We start from the raw sequence: 9,842 nt of genomic DNA on the forward strand, positions 1-9,842 counted from the left end.
GTGGTAGTGCACAGACAACGGCATCACGTTTTATAAAATAAGAGAGTTGTCAGGAAAGGTCTTACTACTAAGGGGACATTTGATCAGAAACCTAATAAGGTGAAGAAGTGATTATCTAGGGTAGACTAGACAGCAGATGGACTATAATAATTTAATCCCCATTGTTTAGTGTTTCAATTTTTCCTTTTTAATCAAACCTACAGAAAATACTCTTAATCACACTCATCTTAAAATACTCTTTCTCATGACTTCAGAGATAACTATGCTCTCTAGTTCAACTTCTACCTTAGTGGCCACTCCTTCTCAGGCTCTTCCTCACACTGAATTCCCCAGGAGTCAGTTCTAATTCCTCTTCTCTTTCAGGAGATCTCCTCTGTGACAAATACTGAATCTCATGTACGACTACTGACAGTATTTTGACTCTCAAATATGTATTTTTGGCTCTCATTTTTCCTATGCTCTAAACTTATGTGCAAAATATCATCACCAAAATCTGTCAGTACTACCTTCTACATTACCTCAGTCCACCCATTTTTCTACATCTCTGTTCCTATTACCAAAGTCCAAGCCTGCTATGATCTCCCTCCCTTCTGAAAAGGCTAATTCCTTCCTGTTTCCCTCTATATATTTTTCTTCCAGCTAATTTATTCACCAAAGGTGTAGCATTTCAAACATAACACAAACCATGTTATGCCTTTGCTTAAAATTTAAAATCCTTCCATGGCTTCCATTATGTGTTGAAAGACCCAAATTTCCCACCAAAGACTAGCATGACATGGCACCTGCCTAGCTCTCCAACTTTACTTCATCTGGCCCCTGCCTGCTATGGTTTAGCCAGTGACTAAAACCAGAATGCATTTCTCCAACTGGGGTAGTCCCAAGGAATCTGTTTTAAACAAAGGCCAACAGCTGGTATTGATATGATATTTCTATCCAGCGCTTTCAATGTCAGAGTGAGAAATTCAATGAATGTATGTAAATGAAAGAGAAACTATGGTTCCCTTAAACAAATGCCTCATCATTTAGAGACACACGTGAATGAGCGAACAAGATTCTCACTATCCTAGTGAAACCACAACTAAGGGGCAATCAGTTTGAGAGAATCACCTGACCAAAACAAAACAAAACAACCCTTACTGAGCAAGACTCTAGTCTGGCACAGTGAAACAGTTAAGTGTAGAATAAGTGGAAGGCTCCCCATGCCCCTCACCTCCCTCTCACTCCCCTCTACACCTTGGGGAGGCAGGGCTGGGTCCAGTATATCTGTTAAAAACATAACACAGGTATTCTAAGTGAGTAAAGAGAGAAAACTCCAGTGAAGCAAAAGGGGAAAAAAAATCTACATTTTCAGTAGGAATACAGACCCAGAAAAAGGGGTCTCCCAATCCTTCTGATATTTTTAAGTTTTGAGCAGATGCCAGAAAGTTACCATACTGACTTTGGGCAGTCAAATCCTCAGAAACCTCACTTTTTGGTTCTTGATGTCCCTTCATCCTATCTTTGTGAAGCAAAATTCATCTATCACTGAATTTGTTCACGCACTAATAGAGCTAGGTTTACTTTTTATCCATTTATGGGGGGGGGAGGAGAGCAGGAGCACACACGGAGGAGGAGCAGAGGGAGAGACTCTAAAGCAGACTCCCTGCTGAGCACAGAACTCCATGCGGGGTTCAATCCCAGGACCCATGAGATCGTAACACCTGAGGCGAAACCAAGAGTCAGATGCCCAACCACCTGCACCACCTGGGCACCGCTGAGGGCTTTCTGCAGCTTCCCCAAATTGTCACTTATCTGTGTTTGTGAGATAAAGCTTCAATTTTTATGCAGTAAAAACTATCTTTACTGTTCATTTTTTTCAGATTATATGGTAAAAAAAGGTCTTTTTCATTTGAGATGAATACTCATCTATATTTTCTTTCAGATTCTCTAAAATTACCTTTTAAGTATGAAACTTATTTTGGTAAATATTGTAGGCGAGAGCCCTATTTTTAAAAATAAATCATTAAACCAAAAAAATCATTAAACAAATGTCAATTGTTCAAGCAACATCTACTGAATAATCCGTATTTCCTCCATTGCTTTGGAATGTCACTTTGCAATGCCACATAAATCTATGTTATGGCATCTTAACTTAAAACCCCTTTCTCCTACTACACTTCTTACTCCTCACCAAAGAAGGTGTTAAATAAGCAGATATGTTTTAAGTCATAAAAGTCTGTATGAAGATTAAAAAATTTAATTTAAAATTATAGAAAAGTTGCGGCACCTGAGTGGCTCAGTTGTTAAGCAGCTGCCTTCAGCTCAGGTCATGATCCCAGGGTCCTGGGATCAAGTCCCCTATCAGGCTCCCTGCTCTGCGGGGAGCCTGCTTCTCCCTCTCCCTCTGCCTGCCGCTCCCTTGCTTGTGTGCTCTTTCTGTCAAATTAATAAATAAAATATTTAAAAAATAAAATAAAATTATAGAAAAGTTGGGGCGCCTGGGTGGCTCAGTTGTTAAGCAGCTGCCTTCGGCTCAGGTCATGATCCCAGGGTCCTGGGATCAAGCTCCACATTGGCTTCCTGCTCAGCGGGGAATCTGCTTCACCCTCTCCCACTCCCCCTGCTTGTGTTCCCTCTCTTGCTGTGTCTCTCTCTGTCAAATAAATAAATAAAATCTTTAAAAAAATAAATAAAATTATAGAAAAGCATAAAGTTGACAAGACACACACACACACAAATCTGTTTGTGTATCACACTATTTCCTCTGTTAAGGAACCAATACTGCTAAATAATTTTCACAAGTCCTGATTGACAAAGTGAGGGAAGAAATAGGGCAATGATGGGACATGGATGTGGATAGTTATTCAGGCCAAACAAGAGCATGACTGTGTTTTTAGGCTAAGGAAAAACAGCCAGTTGAGGACAATCTGAAAGAAAAGGGGGAAATACGGGCTCAGGAAACTGAAAGGGATGAGAACAAGAAAAGATGTCAGGCAGGTACCTTGAAAAGGAAATATACAGATGACAGAAGAATGAATAGGGCCTGGTGGTTCACTGCCAACAGTCTCAGCTTACCAATGAAGAAGTGAGGTAGTTTGTTGAGTAAACATATGAAGAATTTGACGTGGACACTGAAGTTCTAAAACAGCGACTGAAGTGATCAAGGACAGGCGCATGGCCCACAAATAAATGCTCACATATATGGTCACGTAATCTCCAACAAGGGTGCTAACAATACTCAATGGAGAAAAGACAGTTTACAACAAATGGTGCTGTGAAACCTGGACATCCACATGCAAAAGAGTAAACCTGGACCCTTACTTTATACCATCTGCAAAACTTAACCCCAAATGAATTAAAGACCTAAAACTAAGATCCAAAACTATAAAACTCCTAGAAGAAAACAGGGGAAAAGCTGTATGACATTTAATTAAGCAATGGATTTCTTGGGATTGACACCAAACACATGGGAAACAAAAGTAAAAATAGACAAAAAGGAGTACATCAAACTTAAAAACTTTTGTGTATCAAAGGACACAATCAACAGGATAAAAAGTCAACATACAGAATGGGAGAAAATATGTGCAAACCATACAGCTGATAAAGGATTAATATCTAGGATATATTAAAAAAAAAACTCCTACAACTCAATAACAAAAAATCAAATAACCGAACTAGAAAATAAGCAAGACTTTATAATAGACGTTACTCCAAAAATGATGTATGAATGTCCTAAAAACACATAAAAAGATGCTCAGCATCACCAATCAGGGAAATGGAAATCAAAATCACCATGGGATACCACTTTATATCCATTAGAATGGCTACTATACAAAAAGAAAAAAAGTGAAAACAAGTGGTGGTGGTGATATGGAAAAGTTGGAACCCTTGTGTATTGTTAGTGGAAATGTAAAATGGTGCAATTATTATGCAAACAATGTGGTCATGACAAAATTAAAATTTAAACTACCGGATGATCCAGCAATCCAACTTCTGGGTATATAACCAAAAGAAGTGAAAGCAAGGTCTTGAAAAGAAATCTGCATACTCACATTCATAATAGCACTATGCACAACAGCCAAGGGTTGTAAGCAACCCTTGTCCCTCAAAGAATGAATGAATAAAATGTAGTATATACAATACAAACAAGAAAATGTTATTCAGCCTTAAAAAGGAAATTCTATGACAAACTACAACAGGGATGAACTTTGACAACATTATACTAATTGAAGTAATCAGTGAGAAAAACAAAAACTTCATTATGAACTTTAGATACGAGGTATCTGAAGTAGTAAATTCATAGAAACAAAGTCAAATGGAGGTGGCTAGAGGAAGGGAAAACGGTTTAAGTTGTTCAATGGGTGCAGAGCTTCAGTTTGGCAAGATGGAAAAATTCCACAGCTCTACTGCACAATAATGTGCACTAACACTAATGAACTGCACAATTAAAAATGGTTAAGATGGCAAATTGTATATATTTTTGCCACAATTTATGGGGGGTGGGGCAAGGGACAGGCAAATGGACTGCAGAATACTGAAGACCCAGGTGAAGTTGGAAATCTGAGATTTATAGTGACACCAATCTAGAAATGCAATTTAGAAGTGCAAAGATAAAACCAATCACCCAAAAAGAGCTTTAGAAGCAGTATTTTAGTTTTTATATGACAAAAGCTAATAGGAAAAGACGTAACTAGATAAAAGAATAACTATTTAAATAGTCATATCACAATAAAAAAAAAGAAAAACACTAAAATTGACTCTAGACATTCAGCTTCCAGTTTGGCATGTAAGGAGCTTAGAAGTAGCCACTCTGTCCTAACAAAAAGTAAAAATTTGAACAAACTAAAAAAACAAAATACAACTCCTTTTAGATCCATAAGAGAAGTTAAGGTCACTAACCGCCCCTCAAAATTGGAGGCAAATACAGAGAATCAAACCTCACCATAGGAGAAACTTCCACAGGAGCCAGTGCCAAGGTAGGAAAACCTAAACTGTAATTGACAATTGTTGGAAACTCAGGGTGGACAAGTCTGAGATAAAAACCCCATCACATTACTCAAATTCTACCAAGTACATCGTGCCCAGCTGTAAGAAAAAAAAAATGACAAGGCTACTAAAAGGCAAAAAACAGTTTAAAGAGAGAGAGCAAGAAGCACCTGTGTGGCTCAGTCAGTTAAGCGTCCAACTCTTGATTTCGGCTCAGATCATGATCTCAGGGTCATGGGATTGAGCCCTGCATCTCACTCCACGCTCGGTGGGGAGTCTACTTCTCCTCCCTCTCTCTCCCTCTATCCCTCGCCCTCCTCGCATGTGCGCTCTCTCTAAAATAAATAAATCTTTAAAAATAAAAATTAAAAAACAGAGCAAGCATCAGAATGAGACTCAGATATGCAAGAGATGCTGGAATTATCAGACTGAGAATTAAAATAACTATGATTAATACACTAAGGACTCCAATGGATAAAGTAGAACAAATGAGCAAGGTAAGCAGAGAGAGAAAAATTGTAAGCACAAAAAGAAATGCTAGAGATCAAAAACATTAGCATAGAAATGAAGAAAAGCCTTTGACGGACTTACTAATAACCTGAACATGGCTGAGCTAAGAATCTCCAAACTTGAGGCTCTCTCCAAAAAAATCTACAAAACTGAAAAGCAAAGAGAAAAAAAGATAAAGACAAACAAAATATCCAAGAATTGTGGAACAACTACAAAAGGATAATATCCATGAAATAAGACTACAGGAAAGAGAAAAGATAAAAGAACAGAAGAAATATCTGAAACAATAATTACTATGGAATTCCCCCAACTTAATGTTACACAAAAAAACCCATAAATCCAGAAAGTTCAGATCCAGCATGCTCAAAGAACATCAAGCAGAATAAATGCCAATAATAATAGTAATAAAACCTATGCAGATCATATTCAAACTACTGAAAATAAGAGACAAATGACATTTAAGCTAGAGAAGACCTCACCTATGAAAGGAGCAAAAGTAAGAATCACATTTAACTTCTCAAAAACCATGCAAGGAAGAAAAGAGTGGAGTGAAATATTTCAAGTTGAGAGAAAAAACAACCAACCTAGAGTTCAGTACTCCATGAAATTATTCTTCCTAAGAAATGGAAGAAATATTTCCTCACACAAACAAAATTGAAGGAATTTGTTACCAGCACATCAGCCTTACAAAAGATGTTGATAACAGTTATTTAAAGAAAAAAAAAATGATACAGCTGAGAAATTCACATCTACATTAAAAAAAAACAGGAAAAGTGAAGATAAAATAAAAACTTCTATTTTTCTTTTTTTAATTGATCTAATGTATACCAGTTGTTCAAAACAATACCAACATGTATTTTCATTATGTAGGAGAAATGTATATAAACTTTGTTTGTGTTTACATATATGCTCATGTATTTTATATAAAAGTAAAATATATGATGGCAATGACACAAAGAAAAGGAAAATTTAAGATTATTTTGTTATTATGAGGTACTCACATTACCCATGAAGTAATGTAGTGTTATTTGAAAGTAGACTTGGATTAGTTGTAAATGTATATTGCAAACTCTAAGGCAACTACCAAACAAGTAAAAAAAAGTTTAACTGACATGCTAAAAAAGGAGCAAAATTGGGAGTCACAGAAAATGCTAAGTGAAAACAACAGAAGGCAGATTAAGAAAGGAAGACAAAAAAACAGGAACAAAGAACAAGGGCAACAAATAGAAAATAGCAATAAATATGATAGCTCTTAACCCAACCGTATCAATATTAACTAGAATGTCAACGGTCTAAGTCTACCAAGAGAAAGATAATTTTTAATCCACTCTGACAATGTCTAAGATTCAACTATATGTTGTCTACAAGAAATCCCAATTAAATATAAAAACCCATATAGATTAAAGGTAAATGGCTGGAAAAAGAAAAAACACTAACTCAAAAAGATATAAGCACCACCATGTTCACTGCAGCATTACTTACAATTGCCAAGACATGAAAACAACCTAAGTGTCCACTGACAGATGAATAAAGAAAATGTGGTACATATATACAATGGAATATATTCTAACCATAAAAAAATGAAATCTTGCCATCTGCAATAATATGAATGGATTTCAAGGGCATTATGCTAAGTGAAATAAATCAGAAAATGACAAATACAGTATGATTTCACTTATATATGTGGAATTTCAAAAAACAAAACAAAGACTCAAGATCATAGGTACAGAGAACAGACTGGTGGTTGCCAGAGTTGGCAGGGTGGGCAAAATGGGTTAAGGGAGTCAAAATGTACAAACTTCCAGTTACAAAATAAATGAGCCAAAGGGGATATAATATACAGCATGGTGAACATAGTTAATAACACTGTATTGCTTATTTGAAATTTACTAAGAGTAAATCTTTAAAGTTCTCATCACAAGAAAAAAATTCTGTAACTATATACACTGACAGATGCTAACTACACTTATTGTGGTGACCATTTCACTATATGAATATCGAATCGTTATGCTGTATGCCTGAAACTAATACAATAAATAAACAAGTAAAAGTAAGTGGTCTGAAAAAGATACACCAATCTAACATTAATCAAAAGAAAGCAAGAGTAGCTATATTGATCCTAAACAGAAGACTTCAGGGCAAAATTATCCAGGATCAAGAGGAAGCATTACATTTTGATAAGGTCAATTCTCCTACAAGACAAAGAAGTTCTTAACATGGTATGTCCTTAAACAGTAAAATATGTAAGGCAAAAACTGACAGAACTGCAAGGAGAAATAGATGAATCCACTTTTACATATAGTTGAGCTATTTCACTTTCCCTCTATCAGAAATAGATCCAGCAGGAAGAATCAATAAGGACAATAAATGAACTAAACAATATCATCTACCAACTGGACATAATTGACATCTATAGAATACACATCCAACAACAGAATATATATTCTTCTCAAGCTCACATCATTCACCAAAACATTATGGGCCATGAAACACACCTGAACAGATTTAAAAGAATAGAAATCCTACAATGTATGTTTTCAAACCACAATAGAGTAACAGAAAGGTAGCTGAATAATGCCAAAATACTAAGAAATTAAGCAACAAACTACTAAATAATACATGGCTCCAAGAAGATCTCTCAAGAGAAATTTTTTAATATTTTGAACTAAATAAAAAAACATATCAAAATTTGTGGGATACAGCAAAAACATCACTCAGAGACTTTTCCTTCTTTTAAACATAGTACAGCCCCCTCAGTGCTCACAGCACCCCAGTGAGGAAGCTGGGCAATGGTTCGGGGCTGCATGCTCCTCTAGCACAGGTATACTATGAGAGGCCCACAGAGAAGGGCCTGCCATCAATCCATTATCATGCACTAGAGATATATTAGTATATATACTAGATAAGATCTAGAATTAATTATCTAAGCCTCCACCTTAGGACACTATTAAAAAAGCAAACAAAATAGGCAAAAAGAAAGTAAAAATTAAAAAATAACATGAAACACAATTAAGAAATAAAACCAACAAAACCAACGGCTGATTTTTTGAAAATATCACAATAAAAATCAATAAACATCTCATCAAGGTAACTTAAGAAAAAAGAGAACACAAATTACTTAATACCAGAAATAAAAGAAGGGGGACGCCTGAGTGGCTTAGTCAGTTAAATGTCTGCCTTCAGCTCAGGTCACTATCCCAAGGTCCTGGGATGGAGCCTTGCATCGGGCTCCTTGATCAGGAGGGAGCCTGCTTCTCCCTCTGCCTGACACTCCTCCTGCTTGTGCTCTCTCACGCACACTCTCTCTGCCAAATAAATAATCTTAAAAAAAAAAAAAACTCAGACAAGAAATAGATTACCTAAATAGGCATATATCTGTTAAAGAAACTGAATAAATAATCATCTTCCAAAACAAAAAGCACCAGGTTCACTGGTGAAGTCTACCAAACATTTAATAAAAAAGATTATACCAATTCTCCACAATCTTTCAAAAAATAAAAACAAAGAAAATAACTCTTAATTCATCTTATGAGACCAGCATTACCTTAATACCAAAACCAGAGAAAAACATTACAAGGAACTACAGACCAGCATCACTCACAATCCATAGCTACAAAAGAATATTAGCAAACCAAGTCCAACAATGTATAAAAACAATTATATGCCACAACCAAGTGCGATTTATCCCAGGTATGCAAGGCTGGTTCAACTTTCAAAAATCAATTAATGTAATCCATCACATCAACAAGCTACAGGAAAAAAAAAAAATCTCATGATCACATCAATACATGCAGAAAAACATTTGACAAAACTCCACACCCATTTCCAATAAAAAACAAAAAACAACAACGCTCAGTACATCAGGAACAAAGGCAAATTCCTCAACTTAATAAAGAATATCTACAAAAACGAACATCATACTTAATGGTAAGGAACTCAACGTTTTCTCGCTGAGATCAGGAACAAGGCAAGGATGTCCCCTCTCACCACTCCTTCACATCATCATACTGGAAGCCCTAACTAATACAGAAACACAAGAAAAGAAAAGATACACAGGTTGGAAAGGAAAAAATAAAATTATATTTGCAGACAACATGACTGTCCACAAAGAAAATCCAAAACAACTGATGCAAAAATCCTGGAAATAATAAGTTTGAAGGATACAAGCATAATACAAAAAAGTCACTTTCCTATATACCATCAATGAACAAGAGGAATTTGAAATATAAAACACAAAACCATTTTACATTAGCACCCCCAAAAACGAAATGCAGGTGATCCTTGAACAATGTGGGAGTTGGGGTGCCAACCTTCTGCACAGCTGAAAATCCATACATAACTTTTGACTCCCTCAAAAACTTAACTAC

At 36.0% G+C, this 9,842-nt stretch overlaps 1 protein-coding gene, 1 non-coding gene and 1 pseudogene across 4 annotated transcripts in view; 1 reads left to right on the forward strand and 2 right to left on the reverse strand.

The window, feature by feature from the left end:
- Nucleotides 1-9,842, reverse strand: part of LOC102749113 (E3 SUMO-protein ligase RanBP2) — an 84,451-nt gene that overhangs the window by 55,694 nt on the left and 18,915 nt on the right. The window lies entirely within an intron of this gene.
- LOC115938548 (small nucleolar RNA SNORA42/SNORA80 family) lies at nucleotides 8,214-8,349 on the reverse strand. Its single transcript, XR_004073627.1, has one exon. It is a non-coding gene; the product is annotated as a small nucleolar RNA SNORA42/SNORA80 family (small nucleolar RNA).
- The window catches only part of LOC102750005 (small ribosomal subunit protein uS19 pseudogene), a 2,080-nt pseudogene continuing 1,356 nt past the window's right edge, over nucleotides 9,119-9,842 (forward strand).

The sequence above is a fragment of the Leptonychotes weddellii genome, chromosome 10 (genome assembly GCF_054177405.1).
Source record: "Leptonychotes weddellii isolate Sample4059 chromosome 10, ASM5417740v2, whole genome shotgun sequence".
NCBI lineage: Eukaryota > Metazoa > Chordata > Mammalia > Carnivora > Phocidae > Leptonychotes > Leptonychotes weddellii.